The following is a 22,231-nucleotide window of genomic DNA, read 5'->3' as shown; positions in this document are numbered from 1 at the left end:
GTGTAGTTTTGTACAGACATTCTTAATGTCCATGTCTCAATGAGTCCATGTCTCCTGCCTTTATAGGCCAAGTTGGCACCTTCAGTGCTGCTGACTATTTTAAATTAAAAGTAGCTGAAACCTGAGGTGACACTAATTTGCATGTCAGTAATATTGTTACATACACAAGTTTTGAAGTCAGGCCATATGTAACCAACTCCAATGAGCTTTATCATCAGCTATTATTATTATTTAGGCTCCTAATGCCAATATGCATCCAAATCAACTTAAATGCAGAAACTGCCCATATGTTACTTTTGAAAAACAAATGTCACTGAAGAGGTCTGAAAAGATGCAAAATCTAGTGCGAAATCAGCTACACTAGTAACACTGATTGGGTTTTTCTATACACTGCACTATCATGTTAAAATAAAGTAAACCTTGTACCTGCTAAACATCAGCATGTTACCTGCTGTGCCTTAGGACAGCCTCACAGAGGCTGCAGCATGGCTGCAGAGGCTGAGTGGTCAAACAGACCACGTATCCCTGGGCTTCATGAGGCGACATTCAGAGACAAGAGGAAAAGAGTCAAAGACTGATCACGGGCCTTTTTCTCTCTGCACCTTCGGAAATTATTTAATTATCATAACTTGTATTTTGTGTATGATATCTTTCTACATGGCATCATCATGCAACACACACCTGTAGCTAAAACATATCTGGAATTGATGAAAACATTTATGGAGCATGTAGTGACTCAAAGACAGCAGGGTGGTTGAGGAGTTGGCAGTGACACAGCATAATCTACAGTTAATTCAAATGGAACTACACATAATTATACCAGCCCACAGCATAAAGTAATCATACTAGAATTCAAGGTGTTGATTAATGCCAGTGACTTAGTGGGAATCAGTAGAATAGCACATCAGACAGATCCTGGCAGTAATATCTGGGACTGTGGCACTTCTTCGCACTTGCGTCACAGCTGATGTCTTTGTTAATGGGAGAGATGGAAAAACACGCAATTCAGTCACGCTGCCCACATCTCCCACATTTCCTCTGCTCGCAGATTTCCCTCTAGCTGCTGTTTGCCAAGTCTCTGCACCTTGGAGTCCAAACCGAGGAGGAGAGGACCGACATCATCCGTCATCCTAGTTGACACCTCGTTATGAAAATGGTGATCTCCGAGGCCACACCACATGGCACAGTGGCACGAGACCGCCTGCTGCTGGCTCAGATCCCTGAAAGAGTCTGTAAGCCAACGGAGGCGGTCAGAGGAGGCTGCTTTGGCCTCGGTAATGTGAAAGAATGTGTGTGATGACAGAAAGCAAGAGGAGAATATGAAAAGGTGAACAAACTTCTGCACTATTCAGTCTGAAATGACATGGCTGTGGCCTACAAATGCATACGGGCAGGCATAGAGGCTGAAAACATCACACATGCTTCCAGAAGATTGAGTCTAAGGCACCCCCCCCCCTCAATGCACCGAATGTGCCCTTCAATGTGACATCAAAGCAGTAGGATTAGGTGTCAATTAAGCTCGACATGAATGAAAAGAATGAAAAAGAAGCTTCAGTCTGAGCACATCAGAGATCTCTGACGCCACAAAAAACTTCAATGACAAACATACAGATGGAAAGATGCATTTTTGGGGGGATCAACATTGTTGAAATCTGTGTAAACTATAGACAATGATGTGGATTCTCTATTCAGCTCCATTGTATTGAGCTCTGATTCTGAAAACGCTGTTGGCATCACATATTCAGTTCCACTCATCTACAAACCCACAACACTTGGACAAAAACATAAACTATCTGAATGGATAGACACCAGTCCCATGATACCCCAAATAATGAACATATATCATTCCAAATACACTGTCTGTTGGTAGTAAAATCTCATTAGTTGAATTTATGATTTTCAAAACAAATAAATTATCCACAGGTAAAGATGATTTAACTCCAGTAACTGATGATTTGTGTCTTGTGTATGGGAACACATCCATATGCACAGTAATAAAACTAGTGCAGTTACTGTGAGACTTTTACAATTACAAAAATAGACATGGAACAAATGAGTGGACCTTTGTCAATAAACTTGGAAACTGTGTGTGTGTGAGACAGTTGGAAGTGTAGAAAAGTACAATTTGCAGTCAGATAAGGACAGAGCCTGTCTAATCATGAATAATTACAAGACATTAATGAAGTTAACCACTGCTGTGCCATGTGCTCTCCCACTGAGCCAAAGGCAGGGTGGGTCATCCACTAATTGGAAGATCAGCGGCTTGATTCCCGGCTCCTCCAGTTCGCATGCTGATGTATAGTTGATTTACTTACTGAACAGCAATTGCTCCCATGTGAATGTAGTCATGTGCAGAAGTCTTGGGCAGGTGTGGAAAAAATGCTATAAAGTAAAAATACTTCCAAAAGTATAAAATTCATTTGTATTGATTTACAAAATGCAAAGTGAGCAAACGAATGAGAAATCTGAATCAAATCAACATTGTGTGACCCCCTTCAAAACAGCATCAATGCATCTAGGTACACTTGCACAAAGTCAGGGATTTAGTAGGATCACAGTCAGGTGTAAGATTAACCAGTTATACCAAACAGGTGCTAATGATCATCAATTTCATATGTAGGTTGAAACACAATAATTATCTGAAACAGAAACAGCTGTAGGAGGCGTCACAGCTGCCTAAGACTGCACAGCACTCTACATGTGAATGTTTAGCCTGCATGTTGGTACCCAATGGGTATATGAATGAAATATATGAATGGGTGAATGGAGTCTTGTGTTACAGCACTTTGAGTGGTCAAAGAAGACTAGAAAGGGGTATAGTCCATTTTCTGGGCACACAACTCTTGATCACATGAACTGTGCTACAGTGTGTCATAAACTCAGAGGACAGAATCCTACAAATAGCTGTAAGAAACGAATAAAACGTCAGTGGGTCTATGAGAGATTACATAGACACCAGGAGACACTGCTGATGAGCCTCATTAGTCTAACCCTCTGTCTTCATCGCATTCAAATTTGTTTGTCAGACAAAAAATTGCAGCGCAAAGTGTCAAAGTTGCAATTTCGACTCTCACTCACTAAGTTTCCTCACATTAACTAACAAAGCATTAGCAGCACAACCACTGAATGTGCTGCGTGTGCGTGGGTGTGTTTTATTGCTCATGAATTTAGCCTGTAAGAGGGTGATCATGTTATTTCTTCTTTCAAAAGTTGCATTGTCTCACTTTAAAGACTCCCACGTTTAGATGGAGGACAAACTTGAACATTACAGCCCCAGTTTGAGTTTTGGACCCAGTAAACGAGACCAAACACAGACTGTTCCTTCTTAGTGACTAATTAGTTTTACTTTTAAATATGTTGATAAATCCCAAGTCCGTGAGAACATTCATATAACACCTACTGTAGTTCTTTTCTTATCCTTTGCATAGGAAAGTAGAGACCTTTTCAAGTATTTTTACCTCCCTTCAATGTCTCATTAAGTAAAATGTCACAAATATGGCAGTATGTCAGCCTGACTGAGATTTTGGCACTTTTCTTAGTGGCACATGAAATATGACAGGTAACATAATTTAAGTCCCTTGAGAGAAACGTCTTCTGTCTTTTGACATGAGCTGCCTGGTGGGATGCTGTCAATCATCCTGACAGGCACAGGGCTCAGGGGACTGACGGTGAGCAGGAGGCACATGAGCAGAGGGTGGAGTGTTTACTGGGTTCACAGCACCTGAAACGGCAGAGGGTGAAGGTGCAGCACTCCTTCCATCTTCTGATGTTCATCCACCACCTATTTATAGTTCTCTAAAATATCATACATTTGAATAATTGTAAAATTCCATGTGCAGTATCCCTCTTGTCTCTTATTCCCCTGAGAGACATGACAGGGTTTTCGGTAAATGAGTCAATCAGCTACAATCTCAGTTTTAGCAACAGTCTGGAAAACATCCTCTGAGATTCAAAGTCCAGTTACAGGAGGCTGAAACCATTCATCAAACATTTAGATTTAGATTTAATATGTACAAAACTACTGCTGAAAAAGACTGATGACACTCGTGTCTACAGCCAGTAGCTGGTTAGCACAGCTTAGCTTAAAGACTGGAAATGGGGCCAAAAAGAGAGCCTGGCTTTATCCAATTGTAACAAAAGCCCCTCTTAAAGTTATTAATTACCATGTTTTATCTCTGGACCAGTTCTTGGAGGGTAGGTGACATCATCACCTCAGGATATCACTGCACCCAGCCAAGAAATAGTCCGGATCATAGCTCTGCAATATTTTTCTTTTTTCTAGTGTGTTACTAGTGAGCTGTGGAGGCGCTGGTAGGAAAGCATGGCAAGCCGTTTCCCCGTTTCTAGTCCAATTGCTAAGCTAACCACCTGCAGGCTGTAGCTCTCAGACTAGCTCAATAAGGAATCAGCGTATTTCACAAAGTGTCAAACTAAAGAGGAGCTTTGCTGTTCTCAGCCTATTAGTTTCTCTCTGAGCGTGTTCCTGCTAACAGCAGTATTAGCAGTTGACACCTGATGAGTCACATGCCGGAGCTCTTGTTTCACTATGCAAATGCTTTTGTGCCTTTTAGCTTGAAGGAGGATGATGCCAAAGGTGAAGTATGAAAGCACAAACATTTGAGTTGGTTTATTATTCAACAAGTCATACAATGTGCAAAAGCCTTGAGTCAATACACCTTGTTTGCTTAAAAGATCACAGGTATTATAATTCTTCCCCAGTGGTCTTGTGGTTTTTTTTTTTCTACAACAAGCACGGCAGGTTACGATGTGTCTTAGTCAGTTTCTCCATTACACCACCACATAACACCAGGTGTTATATGCATGCCGTCCATACCTAACCAAACATAGTTCTGCATTTGATTTGTTGGGAGAATTAAGGGAAAGTTAAGTACCAGTTGCTGCTTGCTTTTTAATTATCTACGTGGAAAAAGAAACCTCTCAATGCAAATATGGACCCTTGAACTGCACTTTTTCATTTCTGCTCAATTTGCAACTTCCAAACAAGCTGCAGTGAGTCTTTAAACTCGATTTAAAAAATATCCAGTACTTTCATTTCTTTTAAAATGTTTGGGCTGCACCAAAGGTCTCCAGTGAAGTGAAGGCCAGAGTTAAAATGAGCCCAGGCTTCATAATTAGCTTTTTAGAAGATTTGGGTAAACGTGTGACAGCTTCACAGATGCAGGGAGATCAGTCTGACAATAACAAAGCATGAAATAAAGGTTGTAACACCCACTTTTTTTGTGAAACTCTCTTCATCTGCACCTTTTCATGCATGTAACTTATTGTCCTAAAACTGTTCAGTGCATTCAGTAATAAAAATTCAGTGTTACCTGTAGGGAAACTGGGTTTCCAGTGATAAGAGACAGAATATGAATATAGGAATATTAAATTGTATAATGGACAAGTGCATAGAGCAATTGTGTGCAGGCTAATGAGAAATATTAAGATGCAAGTAATTCACAATAATGAATGAGGATATGTTTTGCAATGTTCATTTTCAGCAGGCAAGTACAGGCGTAAAAAATGATCCATTTACCATGTTGCTTTGTACTCTATGTCCAGATACTGTATATGCATCACTCGCTGTTCACAAGCTCAAACCTCCAGATGGAAGTGCCATATGTAAAGGGACTTCTTTTATACGTGACGTCTCTTCAGTACAGGAGGCAGACCAGACACTGCATCCCCAGTGTCACTGCTGTCGAAGTAAAGTGCCTCTAGATGACTAGTTCCTTTCACAGTTCAAAGAAATATGATGATTACCTCAAATTTCAAAGAGCAAATAATGGCTCTGTCTTCAAATGTTTGCACAGTTTACTTGGAAAAAGAGACAGGTACACAGTCTGTATGGGCCTTTTCAGCTTGAATTCTCTCGCTTGAATCATCCTGATTTAAGGCTCCTGCATTCTGCTGCTTCCTTTTCATCTTTCTTCTGCTGTTCAGTGTTTGATTGTAAGCCTGGCTTGTTTTCTTCGCATCTTGGAAGAAATAAATCATAATCAGCCAGCGAGCTGAAACAAAGGAGAAACCAGTCAAGTGAGAAGCTTTGTTTTACTGTCAACTGGTTACCAAGCAAAGCCACAAAGAAGTCTCATTTGAAGCAAAATGTTTTTTCCTTCCTGCCTTTAGGAGACAAAATCCTGAGATCTGACATTTATTGCAGTGATTCACTGATGGGACTTTCATCAGGCAGGAATGAGACATCACAGTGTCGGGGGGTTATTGGTCATAAGTAGCCTACAGAATGCCTGATTCTAGCGATGGCCTACTTGATCACATGTTGACACACCCACAGTGTATCTTTTCCATCAGATGCACCTGACATGGACGACTGACCGACTGTGCAAACAGCCTCAGATTATAGCACCAAGTCTCACAAATGAATTAACTTGTTGACAACAAGCTAAGCTATCATGTCATGCTCACAACATGGTCAACCCTTCTGACCACACAGGACCCTTTGGTCAGTTACATTTACTCCCCCATGACCGCTAAAGATCACCGTCTAACATGTAACAGGTTAGTTGCAACGAGCAGCCTCACAGAGCCATAAACATGGCTGTAAGCTCTTCTCCTCTTTTAGCCTCTGAACTTTTGACCATTTCATATGTGGATTTCCTTTCTTATGTTTAAACCCCACAATTTCATAACACCTATCTCAAACCATCTGGCTGTGAAACACAGAAGAATTTCATGACAAAGACGCACAAGGAGGACATGAGGCTTAATTACAGTAAATGCTGTCGCCATCTGCTCCATGTGTGACTATGGCTACTGGCATTATTGCGTTAATTGTAGCTGTCCCATATGCTTTATTTGTAATTGCCGTATTTCAATTTATTCCTATGTTTTAGTTGTACACTGGCTGTGTGTGCAAAGAGCGTGGGAGTGTGAGTGTGTGTGTGTGGGGGGGGCTAATGGTTAAACCTGCCACTTGGGAGCAGCAAAGACGAGCAGAAACAACAAAACACTGCTAAATTATCAGCAGCAAATGGCTATCTGTTCACTTACATGCTGGCAGATGTGGGGACACAACAACACTGATAAGAATTTGTGTTTCTGGTGACCTGATGAATGTAAGTGGGTTTACCCTCCTTTTTTTTAGCTCTGTTTTGTTCTCCACCAACTCCTGAAGGAAATATCTGCCTGTTTAGCGGCTAAATGCCCCACTATGTTCAGCAGCTAGTTGCTAAATGTCTATCTTCTGGGTTTTCAGCTTTTTTGTTCGAATGTGCAGGTGAGAGACTGAAAACAAAAACCAACCAAAAAGAGCTGTAGAGCCAAAGGGAACTACAAAGCTGGTGATAATTCTCTGTGGGTTCATCACCAGAAGCACAAATTCACACAAGTTGTGATTTGATCAAATGTTATTATAAAAAGTATTATTAAATTGATTAGAGCAGCTTTAAATGACTGAATGTTTTAGTTGCACAAAATGGCTCCACACTGCAAGTCTTGTGAGGAATGCTGCTTTTAGAATGTCTCCATTGTAATTATTTCCACATTTTTACACATGTAAATTTCCCTTTTGGCAAATAGTTACGTCAAGTTCGAGTGTTTGTCCACATTTGTGATGGGCCAAGGTTTGTTATAGACGCCATCTGGCCATGCTGCCATCATGCTAATTTTGCAATAACACCTGCAACAAAGCAAATCCACACAAACGCAAAGGGAGGGAGGCATAACTCTTCAGTACTCACGCCTATAAACTCTGCACACCTGTTCACAAAAGGCTGTCAGGTTATCATGATGCTAATTCTCTTCAAATAGCACCACCATTATGGTAATGTCAGGGACAATTTCACCTGCAATTTAATGTCTTAGTGGATGTTTCTGTCCTTGAGATGCAGGACTTGCACTGAATGAATGAGGATGTGCTGAATCAGGCTGATGTTCCCGCTGTCACATCTCTTGCTTTCTCTGCCTTGACCTCAATAAATGCTGTTTTTATTTTCAGGTGTGTGTTTGCAGTAAAATATCTTTCAACAGGAAATGATTGTGGCTATAATACTGACACAAGTTCAATACGTCAAGAAGGAATTGGCTTTTCTAAGAGTCCTTTTCCCGAAATGTATTCATACCACGTGGCTCTAAAGAATAGGCCTTTATGGAAATGAGGCAGAGCTGAGTTTATTCCTCCATTACTCCACCTAACCGTGAAATATTCTGGTCTGAGAGTCGGGCCTGAATGAATTATACTCCACTCAAAGAAAATACTTTTAAACACAAAGTTTCTTAAGCCTTATGGCTCTTTCAACTTTGTCTGTCTGTCAGGCTGCTTTCATTACACATTTACATGACACAGAATTTGTGGGAACACAGTATTTAGATATTTCATCACTAAGAGACTATTTACAGTTTATTTATCCTACAAATAGACTTTATACCTGCTTGTTAATCTGTTTTCATTGCCTGTGTTTCATGATGCCCTCCTCTAGACATAAGGGTGCCTTCTCCTTTTTCATTCAGTTTTTCACGGAGGGCTTCAGAAAAGCATTGCCTTCCAAAGCCGGCCTGTTGTGTGATGATTTAATTTAATCTTATTCCTTTTGTGTCTTTAGACACAGTTTCATTAATGAGCTTCTTTTGAAAAAACACTAAGGCAGCAGCTTTCTGAGCCTCCATGCCTGTAGCACTACCAATAGTACCCCACTGATTACTAAATAATGATGACTAAAATCATTCTAAGGTGTTAATCTGAGTTAAGGGAGCGTGCTGGATGTATTGATACTGAAGGGTTGTTTGACACAATACCAAATAGGCCTTTCACCCTTGGTTACCTGTCTTTGTCTCACCTTCTTAAGCTGTGCTCTCACTGAAAGAGTACTCCAAACCAACCAGACTGTGACGAGAACATCCTCAAGGAAGAGCTTTTGGACCCGAGTGAGCCGCTTTGCTACTTTTACTTTGTACCTGAAATTGACTGGATCCTTCAGCAGAGCTGCTTTTAAACACATTAGCACAGCCAGGCTTTTGACATTTTTGTATATGCGCTGATTCACTGTGTTGCAGCAAGTTAGATGGAAACATTAACACCCAATAAATATGAAACTAGAGCAAGCTCAGGAAATTAGCTTAGCATAAAGACTGGAACTATTTAACTTGTTTGTTTTAATCCATATAAAACTTTGTATGGCTTGTAAATTGTCTCATAATTTTGGTTTGTGTTTGACTTAAACACAGTATATAATGCGTTGTGTGTTTTACCTCTTTGGATGGAGTCAGGTTATCCTCCTGGCTCTAGCCTCACATTTAGACATGATCAACTGTTTCCTCTAATTCTTAGCAAGGAAGTGAAAGAGCATAAATATCAACCTATTCCTTTAAGGGTTACTAGGTAAAAGCTAGAAACTTCAGATAGGTGACATTTGTCTGTTGTTCAGCGTTAAAGCTCATTGTTATCAGACTTCCTACGGTCTTCGAAGTTCTGCCTGAATTACTTTAGTGATGACTGTAAAATATCCCTAATGTATTCTCTGCTGTACGACTGTTATTAAAGAGAAACCATTTGACTGCGCCACAAAGAGGGCGCTGTGATTATTTTGGAGTTGAAGACCAATCTCCTCCATCTGCCTCGAGGCCAAAGAGCTCAGTGATTCATTTGGAGTCGGCTTTATTTTAGCCCTGAAAGAAAATTCAAATTATTTCAAGATTAATGGGTAATTTACCACCAGCAGTTATGTGGAGAAGATGTCATGGATGCAGAGAGCGGGTGAAGAATTTAAGTAACTCCACACACACTTACACTGACACACGTACTGTAGCTTCATATTCAAAGCACAGAAACAGCAGCAGGCTGTGATTCACAACAGCCACTTGACTCTCAGACATGAAAAAGGAGCTTTTTGTTTTTTTCTTGTCGTCTTGTCTTTCCAGAACAAACTACTCTTAAGTCCTTCCCTGATTATAATCAATGTGTGTGGGTGATGTGGGCTTTTTTTTTTTTTTTTTTAAAGTGTTTGCACCCCCTAATTTCTGCGTCCCTTCTAGGTAATCAGATAGCTGACAGCATCGATTCGCCCTTGGCACCACACTTCACGCTGTCCTGCACGCCGTCGCCCTCACTGTGTGGGAGGAACGCGTTGATTTGACATGGCCGGGGGGGGTGTGTGTATGTGTTTAATGCTGGTTTTGCCTTTTATGTATCATAATCACAGAAAAAGCTTTTTGCCATTTTGGAGACATTTTTCATTTAGTTTCATTTCTTGTACATGAATATAATAGCTGTAATTGCCCCCAAGTTACAGCCTGCTCATTGGCATTTGATTGGTGCGAGCCTGAGTGTTAACATTTCGACCAAAAGTCATTTACCCCAATTTCAAATCAAATGTCGGTTAACGAAAGCTGCTACAGGTGCTCATGCCAGGTTTCTTTTCATTCTCGCACAGACTGACTGAAGTTCACCCAGAAGTCTTAACATCAGTGTGGATTTTCCAGAATAAAACACTTCAGACACTCCAGGTGGACATGCTGAGTGGTGGTCTGGTCTTAACGTTGTGTGTATTTCTATTGTATAACCATATAAACTGACTGATTGGGAAATGTACTTTATATACTATATCTTTCAGGCAGAGTTGGATGAGAAGATCAATACCACTGTTTTGCTTGTATGCTCAAGCTTAGCTTTGCACAAGTTGAAACATCATGTCAGTTCATTTCATGATGCCTTGAGCAAATGTTTCACACAGTGATATTGCCTTTTTTATTGCGAGCTGTAAACAGTGTTCTGTGTATTTTGGGACTGAGCAACAGCAAAAAAAGCAGCTAGCCTGCAGAATTAGACCTGTCAGCCCTCTAATCAGCGAGGCGTCTGTATCACAGCAGAGATAAGCAACACGGCTCGTCAGGCTACCTGGGTTAGACTGTAAATACAGTAAGAGTCAGCCTGTAAAATAGTAAATGAGAGATATGTGGGGCCAAATGATGACGAGGAGAATATCACGGACTATTGTCTTATTATGCAAAATGCAATTTGTAATATTTTCAACATAAACATGTGTCCCCAGTTTGCCTACAGACTGCCAAACTGTGAGCACAGACCATCCCCTCCCTCTTTCTCCTGCTCCATCTTTCAGTAAATGTTGCATTTGGGATTTGGCTCCCATATGGTGCACATATATCTAGATATCTAGAGAGCGGATCAGCAGGTGGTTCTGTTCTTCTAAAACAGAGCGTTCAGACAGAGGATGAACAAAGCTGTGAAAAATAATGTGTTTTTTGAACATGTTTTAGTAGGACCTTCAAATACAAGTATGACCTTTAAAATGGGCAGAATATGGGACCTTTTTAAATGTGTTTTGTATAGATAACCAGTTATTAAGTGTGTTGCACTAGTGTGGGTTTTATTTAGCCTGAGGCCTTTTTAACTGTCCAAAACTGCATCCTGCATGTTGAAAATTAAATTAAATGTCACACTGGAAAAAGACATCAAAGCAAAGTACAGCTTGTCACTTCTGTCTGCCAGGCGATCTAACTCCTTGCGACTGACCTTTTATAATGCATTTCTCGCTGAGTGTCTTGATTGTGCGTATGCAGTTCTGCTTCTTAATGCTGAGATTTGCTTTCCCTGAGTAGGAGTTGGGTGATAATATCAGCTTTAATTAAGCAAAATGGCAAAGGGCTTAGTTATTTGTTCACAGCATTATGTTGAAGTGTAATAAATGTCACCCTGCACAGTAGATCAGACTGATTAACAGACACAGATGTGTGTTGGTGTCCTCCACTGTGGCGATGAACACTGGCTGTCCTGTTGTCTCGATGTTAGAGACAAAGAAAACAGCAGAGATTAATGGGCAATAAACCAAAGTGATAAGTGCGCATTCAAGGCAAACTTTCCTATGACGTTTCAGCGGCTCTTCCAGCTCAGCTACACCGTCGTAAATGCTTCATGTGGTGAAATGCTTGATGCAGACGTGAAGAATAAGAAGCTAGAGAGTGATATCTGCTAAATGTGTGATGCAGCCGGGAGCGTCTCACAAGCCATCTGGCAATTGTGACTTTATACAGATTCTTGGACACAGAAGAGAATGTCCTCCGTGCATTACTCACATCACATACTGCAGTCAGTTTACTATTTGGAGATTCAGAGAGACTTGTTCGCCTCAGAAATTGGAGCCAACGATCAGAAAGGGAATATTTCCAGCTTGCCAGATTTCATAAAGTCAGTTCATGTGGTGCTCATGTATCCACGTCATCTTTAACTGCAGTGAAATTAAAAAAAACATCCAATAGTTCATACTGTACAACACCCAGGCTGACAATCATTCTGTCGTCATTTAGCCTACATTTCACCATAATTGCTGCTTTAAACCGTCTAAAACAAAAAGGGGGCGGCTCCCTCATCAGTGAGACAAGGCACTACAAAGAAAGTTCAACCTCAATGTCCTCCTTTAGCTTTGTGACACTCACTGTCTGCAGCAATGAAGACAGAGTGACAACCATGAATTATTCATGCACATACTGGGTTTGAAATATTATTATCTGCTGAAATGCACAGCACTGAGGAAAACCTGCAGCTATTGAAGGAGACACCTGTGAAGCAACACTGAGAGAAAACCAACTGCCTTCAGTGTGTTTCTCAACAACGTGACCTCTGCCTGCTGCGAGGCTGCCTGCATCACAACCAACAGGAACAGCAGTGGCCCGAGGCCAACGCATCACACGTACCTCAGGGATGTCGCCAGTGTGTCAGCACGTGATCGCTTTGTATTTGTGTTTTTGTCTTTGTGGAGCAACTGAAATCGTGATTCAAGAGAAGTGAAGACGATATTACCTGTTAGATCTACTGATCCATCTGGGCTGCAGCTGTTCTAACCAAGACTTCAACCTGAAATAATGGAAGCACATGGAGTCATGATAATTAGAATCTTAAAAGCAGCTGAGAGGGAGGGAGGGAGGGGACTTTATGTAGATGTTGCACACTTGGACTCACTGGGACTGCCATGAGTGGGTGGGTTATGAACACAGATCACAAGCACACCTAAAACACACCTGTGCACCCTAAAACACAAAGCAATAGATGTACGCTGGCACACGTAAATATTCTACAGGCTAGCACAGTCACTATTAAAGCAGGATAAGTGTTACAGTTTCTGACCTCCTAGCTAGCAAACAGCACGTCGGCACTTCGTAGAGAATCGGCTAACTTCGACACATTACTTTATTTACAATAACAGGTTTCTCTCACACACTCATTACACAGTTGTGTCGCTACATCGTCTCATCACTTCTGCTCACCTGGAAGTACAAAGATCACAAACACACCTGCTCAGCGCGGCCGCGCACGGTCCGGTGTGCTGGGACACGTGTGCTACCTGTGCGCCCTAAAGACCCCTGAGCTGCCCCAGAGGTGCCTGAGTGAGCCAACTCACTATATCCTCCTATAGGCCTACTAAAACTATGACTGGGGGGGTCCCACATAAATACTAGTAGAGTGTATTTAAGTATTTTATTATTTATTAGTATTAAATTCTCCTCTTTATGTCTAAAGATTAATTAAATGTATTAAAATGGTCTATGGCTAATGCTAACATGGCAACATTCTCATGATCTTCATTATTCAGTGTTCAAAGTCAAATATTTCCCTGTATAAACTCAGGACAATTTAATTATCAAGTAATTAAGTTAATATCCAGTAGTGGTTAAATTTCAGCTCAAAGCTGCTGATAACTTCTTACTTTGGCTCTTATTTGCTTCCATACCATGTATCCCTGTAGGAAAACATACCAAAAACTATGTTTTCAAATGCAATTAAACACATGAAGGAACTCGTACTGTAGCATTAAAAGTTAATGTGGTTCTCCGGTTCTAGATTGAAAGCACAATGGCTCCAGGAGCTTGTTCGACACAGTGCACAAGACAGATGGGAAGTGACATGTGTGTCTGGAGGGCACCATACAAGACTGCAGAGTCACTGGACTCCATCAGTGGGAGCGTGTGTGTGTGTGTGTGTGTGTGTGTGTGTGTGTGTGTGTGTGTACCTTGCTCCTGCACTTCCATCAGACAAAAAGCATCATGTAAACACATTATTCTCCTTCACTCTCATGTCAAACTGCCTAACTCCTCATGTACAGTAGTAACTCCAGCTGTTCTCCCTCAGGCAGCGGCAGCAAATGCACCCTGTCAGGACTTCTCTTCATCAGCCCTCCAACTTGCAGAGGGGCCTTTGATACAGACGAGCCCGGGCGTCGGATGGATGGTGTGCTGGGCGATGGTGGCTGAGGTGTCAAGTCACTGAAGCGTTTCGGGCGAGCTGGATGCCAGTTTGTTCAGGAAATCCACTCCGACCGGAGAAGAAAGTGGGCAGCAAGAGGAGGAGATGTGGGAGGGATGCTGGCATCTCCGATTTGTGTGACAGCAAGAACACGGTGTTTTGGTGTTGATTGGTTGGTGGGCTGAGTTAACCACAAGCACTGCACGCACACACATGATCTCTGTTTGAGAAACTAAAAGGAGGAGGAAGAAGCATGTGTGTTTTGCTTGTTAGCATTTCTGTGTTACAATCTCTGTGTTTACTTGGCCTGAATAAAGTGTCCAATAACTTTGGTGCATTAAGACCTCAAGATGAAAGCTGCAATCTCCAAATGTTGTCCATCCTGTTATCTATTTCAGACTTTTAAAAGTAACAGCTGCTGAAATCTTTTTGTGAGAGTGCACAGCATAAGCAACACGTGTCACCACTGACTTGTGTAGCTGAATTTTAAAGCCTCTGAAAACAATCTTCTCAAACAGCTTCCTACTGTGGACACTGTGGTCCCACTGTCAATATCTTCTACCAAAGTTAGAACAGTTTGGTTATTTTAAATGAGAGATTTCTATATTTTCTATGTGCTTGTCCAACTGGTCTAAAGTGCTTATTTAATGTTATATAAGTTGTGTCACATGCTTGAGCCAGCATGTGTTGAGTTTCTGAGCAGTAATCTCTAAACTCACCACCCTGTTTAATCTCGAATGGGAATCCAAACAATGAACTTGGGACCCTGACTCAACTTTGAACTGTTAACTTAGCGTCAGCTTAGCGAGGCCTCAGAAAATGCAGCAGAGTGACAGGATAGGGGATGTATATGGGTGGTTATTCTAGACTGTAACGAGAGAATTATGAGAGGCTTGGTTTCTTTTGTTTTTTTACATACTGACTAAGTTTTGAAATACCAAATCAGATGAGCAGTATGTTGGCAAAAAGACTGTGCAGCCAGCCACAGTAATAAAGCAGATGGCTTTAAATCAAATTCTCATCAACAACAGAAATATATACAGTACATCTACTTAATTTGTTTGTTGTGTAGGCGTCCAAGGATATCAAACAGAAAAAGAGGGCATGAGAAAATGAATGGCTGCAGACCCATGAGAACGTTTTTAGCATAGGCAATCATAAGGCTAATCTTATTATACAGCGGATATGTGCGGTTTATTGTGTCTGACATGGTATGCAGGCACAGAGGCCATATAGCTGCAGTATTAAAGAGAAATGCATGAAGAAAGTTCCACATTGAAGTTTCCACAGTGGACACACAATTAGGATGTCTGATTTTTTTCCTTTTTTGTCAGAGTTCATGAAGTGTCTCCTCTCTTCCCACCTCCTGTACAAAGGTCTGACAGTCTGCAAGGCGAAAAAAAAAGCCCATGAGATGAGGAAATGTCAGGTCAGTTGACACGTAGTTCAGAGAGAAAAGGAAAAAGGAAAATGAGCTGTAAATGTGTGCGCTGTGCTCTGGGAGACTGCAGGAAAAGGCACAGAGAGGGAAGTGAAAGCTTGTTAATCTGCGGTAAAGATGAGCTGGCAGGTTTGTGTGTCCACGTCGTCACAATGTTACAGGCTGAGTATGAGGACATGATGTTGTTTACATTCTAGTGAATTTATATTCCTGTAACACCTCTATGGAATATTTCTTATTGTATTAGATGCATCATGTGGACACATTCTGCCCTCTGTAGACTGTAATAGGAAAACAAGCACACTGAGCTACATTATACTGTATAAATATCCTGTTATTTTCAGATGTTGTTCGATTTTACATTCTGACATTTCTCATCGGGGATCTTTGGGTCCTTTGTATGCAGTGAATTTTATTTTATATATTTTTCACCTTTTTTATTATTTTCTTACACTTTGTATTTTTCAACCTCTTAAAGGATTCAAGCCAGACTTCCCTCTAAAGACCATCTTTATATTTAAACTCTTCTAATTCTAAATATTAGTCACATTGGTTGTATTCATTTTTTTCCTGTGCTTTTAGCCATAAAAAGAGAAACTGGTCTTAGGGTGCCACCTTGTGGCCACATAATGGTATTGCTTCTCATCTCCATTAGGGAGGATGGCAGTGCACTCAGATCAGAGATCCTGCATTAGTGATGAAGATAATAAGAACATCTTTCATGTATATTGCACTTTTCAAAGAGGACACTGAGGGCTCTGAGATCCCATCACTTCAGTTTTAACAGCATTTCACATCAAAACATCCAAGACCTTTATTCTGCAGACATTAAACTGCATACCCAGGTTTGCATGTCGATACTGGTCGTGCTGCTCCACTCCTCATTAGACCTGTCAGGAAGTTCAGTTTTCACACCGACTGTGTTGCATCTGAGAGTTTCTCCAACAGCTTTATTTTACACACGACCATTACGCAGGGCTGTGGCTATTTATAGCGTCTAATTCATCACCTGTAAATCATCACTGTGGAACATCACAGGGATGATTCATTTATAGAGCTCGTACTGAAACAGGCTTTTTTTTGGGGGTGGGGGGGTGCCACATCCCAAAGCTCCAGAAATCACTCCTCCTGTCTGCCCCGGTGCCATCATGTCCCCTGCTCTTTTTGTCAACAAACAGGCCTTTTGTTCTTTGTTTCTTTGGGTGGCTAACCTGCACTCACAAATGTGTGTTTCTTGGCTCTGACGGTGTTGAACTGAATCAGTGTGATTAGTATTCCTTCTGCAACAGCATCAACAGTGTGTGTATGATTAAAACTACATTCTGTGAGGAGCATTTTCACATGACTACCAGCTTCACGCACTATGTAGGCCAGTCACTGCAATGACATGGTCGGTCATGGTCAGGACTTCAGAGAGGTGCACCCCCATGAGGAGAACTCACACATGAATCACATGGCCTCATACTGTCTGATCAGGGCCTGTCGGTGTGATCATCCCACTGCCACAGCCTCAACTCAGTACAGGCGGGGGCTCTGCTGCTGCAGCCTTACCTGAGTCTGTAGTTGCTGGAGTCAGCAGCTTAGCTTAGCTTAGCATAAAGACAGAAAACAGCCAGTGTGGCTCTGTTGGAAGGTAACAAAATCCACCTAACAGCACTTCTAAAGCTACCTGATTAACACATTGAATCGTGTTTGATTGATCTGTACAAAAATCAAAGAGTGAAATGTGCTAAGAGGGATTATAGACAGTGATTTGTGAAGGACAGACACAGTAAATCATATTCATATTGATCATATATTTTCCCAGTTTGCAGAAACACTTTCTGTTCAGTTAGGTTAGGTCTTGTTTAATAAAGTCAACCAGAGATGGTTGATCATTAAATTTGATGTTTTGCCTGTAAAAGTCATTATAACATCATCATGTTGATGATGCCCACAAGTCAAGTGAGAAATCAGCTTTCAGGACCCCACAAGACTAAATGATGTTTCACACTTGATGTAGCACTCGGGGTGAGAAAACACCTGACGAATCCTGAGAGGAAGAAAGAAAATGAGCCGTTTAGCTCCGGTCTGAGAGCAAACCGGATCAGAGAGCGAGTGGTAATGAGCCGTGACTGATGTTCAGGTTGAGAGGTGAGCGGGCATACACAGTAGGTGATCATCAAAGCGCTCCATGAGGGCAGTCAGGGGGGTCTGAGTCCTGGGATGTGATGCTGCCCTCCTCTGGTCAGCAGGAGCAGCTGCCTGCAGATCCTTTAATCTGTGGAGCTCCAAAGTGTTCAATGTTAAATGAACTAATGTGTGATAGATCATTAATACAGTTTGTAAAATATGTTAACTTTCCATCAGCATCTTATTTTCATAATAAAACTTCCAAAAGCACTTTTATTTCATGCCACTTTTGATGTCAGTGGTTTAACCAGTCACATGCCCACTGCTTCTCAGCAATTGCAATTAAATTTAGCCAGTTAGCTCATGAAACAACAACAACATGTAACAAGGCTGCACATGCTACTACCTAGCCGGCTAATTATTATTAATATATCTATTAAGAAAAAGGTGAGAGGGCAGTGACACAGCTACTGTCATGAAAAGTGGCGTGAAAAAAAAAAGTTAATCGAATTGTATCCATTAGATTTCAATTATGAAATGATGGAATAACATTTGATGAGTTGAGTTTTAATGGTTTCTAAATTTTCACAAATTGTTGGGTCATTATTTCAATGCGTTTACTATTTGACACTTTGGGCTTCCATAACTATCACTTTCTGAGACACTGAGTGAAAAAAACACAAACACCAGTAATGTTTAACATAATTTATATTTATTTTCTTTTGAACAAAATGTTAATAAATGTATTTGTTTTACGTCCAAAAAAGATCATGACTCGTGGGACGCATTTTATAAATAATTTCATCCAAGTCTTTTGTAGAAAAAAAAGAAAGTAAATTAGCAAACTAAAGCATCTCTAGTATGACAATATGACAACTTTATCATAATTTTTTCTCTATATTTGAACCCTTTTCTCAATTCAAGCTTCATTTTTTTGTATATTTTTCTGAAGACCTCTTTATCTCGTCTTTTTAACATCCAACTTAGTCCTACTCATCAACTCACACCACTGCTTTAGACAACAGAAAAATGCGGCAAAAATCTCAAAAAACAGACAAAAACCAAGGAGGCGAACAGAAAACACAGTGAGATTCCAACAGTGGGGGGTGGGTAGGGGGGGTCTGGGAAGGGCGGAGGGCAGCCATTTTGGGATCCCACATCCTCAGGACATATTTACAACAGAAAGGACAAGGGGGTGGTGGCGGTGGTTGTGGAGGGGGTTCAATTGCGGTGGGGTTCATCTGCATAGATCCACAGGACTCAGATCATGAACAGCTAGAGATAGAAGGGACGGAGCACAAAGCGTGGGCCCATTACATCCGCTGCTGTCTTCGAGGGAATGTAGTTCTCTTCATCACAGTTTGTCAAGGAAAACAAACGAACGAAACAACACGTCACAGGAGAATATCAAGCAAAAAGGGGCTGGAGAGGAAGGGGGGGTAAATTCGGAGGAGAGGGAGGAGGGGAGGCTTGAAAATCCAGAGGCAAGTGTAGACCTGACTTCCATGTGACATCCCACTCTGATGAGTGTGTGAAGAGCAAACCAGTGGTCGTTGCTTGATGTGAGGCGAGGTAAGGTCAAGCTGTTAATGGGGAAGGGGAAGTGGTAGGGGAGGGTGGGGGCACTGATACCACGTTTTCACAGCCAAGAACATTGTGGAGGCGAAGTTAAATCTCCAATCTGTCTTTGACTGACCATCTGAGGACAAAAAACAGCCTCATTAAAGAGATTTAGTGTCCTTAGCTTTAGTTTTTGGTATATCACTAGTTGCTCGTGGTATCAGATGTTGATACGGGGTAAATCTTGTTTTCTGTCCATTTGCGTGCTGAAAACTACCCTTAATCCCTGCGTGACCCGTCCTCGTGTCAATGTGCACTTTACGGACAGCAGCATGCAAAAAAACTGAACAAAATCAGATGGATCAGCCCTTGAAAACTCCTCACACTCCTTGCACGCTGACACTAGCACAGCCCTTTGCTAGTCTGTGAAAGATAGCAGTTGATCAGCTCGTCTAAGGGTACTTAAGAGTCGACGGATTGATTGATTGACTGACTGATTGGTTGGCCGGTCGATCACACCAACTCTACAATACAGAAAAGCCGAGCCTAAAGTAGTGAATATGCCACAAAGTAGGACATTAACACTGGCTGTTTGTTTTCTATATTGCTCCATTGCCAGTATCTGCCTCACTGGGCGTACGCAGCAGAGAGGCACTCAAAGATCTGGGGCCTCATTTATCAAAGCAAGCGTAGGACAAGTTCTAAACGTGTGTGTAGGAACAGTCTAAATGGACAAGAAGATTGGTACTTATCAACGTGTAGCTTACATTAGTATTCCTGTGTGTTCCCACATGGATGCTGGTTTTGTTCACGTTACATTGGGATGTATGTTTCCACAATTTTCACATTAAATGACTGAATATGATTAGACTGTGAGTGATGAGGAGCGCGCAGTCCATCAATATCTTCCTACCAACCAAACGTGTGTGTGTGTGTATGTGTGGTTGTAAGAGTATTGCGCCTCGGCTTGTGCCAGTTGACGATCAGATTGACTATCAATGTCTTAAGAGACGACAGCCGATTGTTTTTTTTCCCTGCCGATATTAAGGAATTTCAATCTTGTAGCAAATAAAGTCTAAAATCTGCTCCCCACTGTGCATCTACTGTACAGGAGATGTTTCTGGTGGCCTGACTCTAAAATCATCTCTCTCTCTCTCTCTCTCTCTCTCTCTCTCTCTCTGATCAGTTGTTCTCATGTACATGCTTTTCTGTTTCTGTTGTCAGACGTTGGAAGTGGTGTGAAATTTGATCACTGCTCATAAATACTACCTTAACCAGCAGCCGTTACCAAGCTGCTGCACTGCAGATAAAGTCATTACTTCATGATCACTAGGTTTTCAGACAAAATGAGCAAAAATACAGCTGCTGTGAGGTCGGCTTTATGGACGTTTTAAAAGAGAAAGTTAGAAAAAGATCTGATCCTGCGTCAATTATTCATTTATCTCCTGTTAAGTGCTAAAATTGTGTCAAAAAAAGCATGTAATCACTACATTCATATCAAAATCCTTCTTTTCCTACAAATAGTTTTAATAAATAATCTTCAACTCGGCAGCAGTTACATAGACTCAGCCATCATATAAAACCACACGACCGCTAGCTAGTGGGCAGCTGGCAGAGCAACATCTCAGTAGGAGGTGTGTGTTTGGATTTCAGCTGGAAAAAAAAACTTTGTTTACATTTCCAAAGAATGTGGTTGAGGTTTATTTTATTCATTTAACTTCTACTCTCCCTGTCCTGATGTAACAAAATGGGTGAGGGAGGTGTAGGTGGAGGCCGGCAGTCCGGTATCCCCCATCCTCCGTATTGCTCTGAGGCTAAAGACGGCCTTCAGGAATGATAGTGTGTAGTTTATCAGTAATGCAGTAGTGTCGATTTGTGTGTTTTTAGTTTAGGAGTCAGGGGTTTTGTTGGTACACGCGGTCAGGAGAGGTTCTAAATGTGCGCACATTCTCGAGCATGAGGAAAAAATCTGATTCAGTGCGTAGAAACAAGCTTACGCTCGTCTGATAAATGAGGCCCCTGGTGTTTTGGCATCATGCGACTGTTCTCTGGTGTCCCTGGGTTGTCCCTGCAGTCTACTCTAAATACTCTCCGTCTGTCTGTAACACCGCCACTACTGTACGAGGTAAACTGAACACTTTAGAGACCAGAGAACACCACTTCCTGTCCAGGAGCACTGCATGGCGAACCGTCACCACGTCTGCCACTTCATCACTCCTAACTTGCTCAATGGCCCAACAAGTTAGAAGAGTAAGCGGCCCGGTCTCAGAGCACTTAAGGTCCTAAAATGTGTAGGCATGTACCGTCGTAAGGGGTTGAAAAAAAAGATCTAGTGGGACGAAATACAAGCTGAACAGTAGAATATAGAAGAATCACATACATTTTGTTTTCAGAGAAACAAGACCCACATGAATGATGGATGAGCTGGTCCTGGCAGGCCCTCGAGCAACATCACATACAAGGTAGTAAGACGATACCTCAGAGGTGAAGGAGAGGAGGAAGGGGAACACAGCTGATATGTCAAAACATTCTGGCACCTGAAAAAGAATGCAGCAAAAAATGTCCATTTTTCCTCTGACGTGCCATCCATACACACACCGCAAACGTCAGGAAGAGAGGGTGGAGGGGAGGAAGGGAGGGAGAGAGGAGAAGAGAGGAGAGGAGAGGAGGGACGATATGCTAGAAAACATTTGGATGGAATAGAAACAATGAGCAGGTTTCAAGTGGCAAGAGGTCAGTTCTTTAGGGGGGTGGTTCTCAAACATCTCGGTTCGGTCGATGTCCAATCCCAGCACCCTTAGCTCCAGTTAAAACCCTCCCACTTCCTGTGGTTGATGGTTCATCGGCGGCAGATTGTAGAGGCATTTCCAGCATGTCTCGCCAGATGTGTCCCTGGCAGCCATGAC

The sequence above is a fragment of the Pempheris klunzingeri genome, chromosome 24 (assembly GCF_042242105.1).
Source record: "Pempheris klunzingeri isolate RE-2024b chromosome 24, fPemKlu1.hap1, whole genome shotgun sequence".
In the NCBI taxonomy this organism is placed as follows: Eukaryota; Metazoa; Chordata; class Actinopteri; order Acropomatiformes; family Pempheridae; genus Pempheris; species Pempheris klunzingeri.
This window is presented reverse-complemented; position numbering follows the sequence as displayed.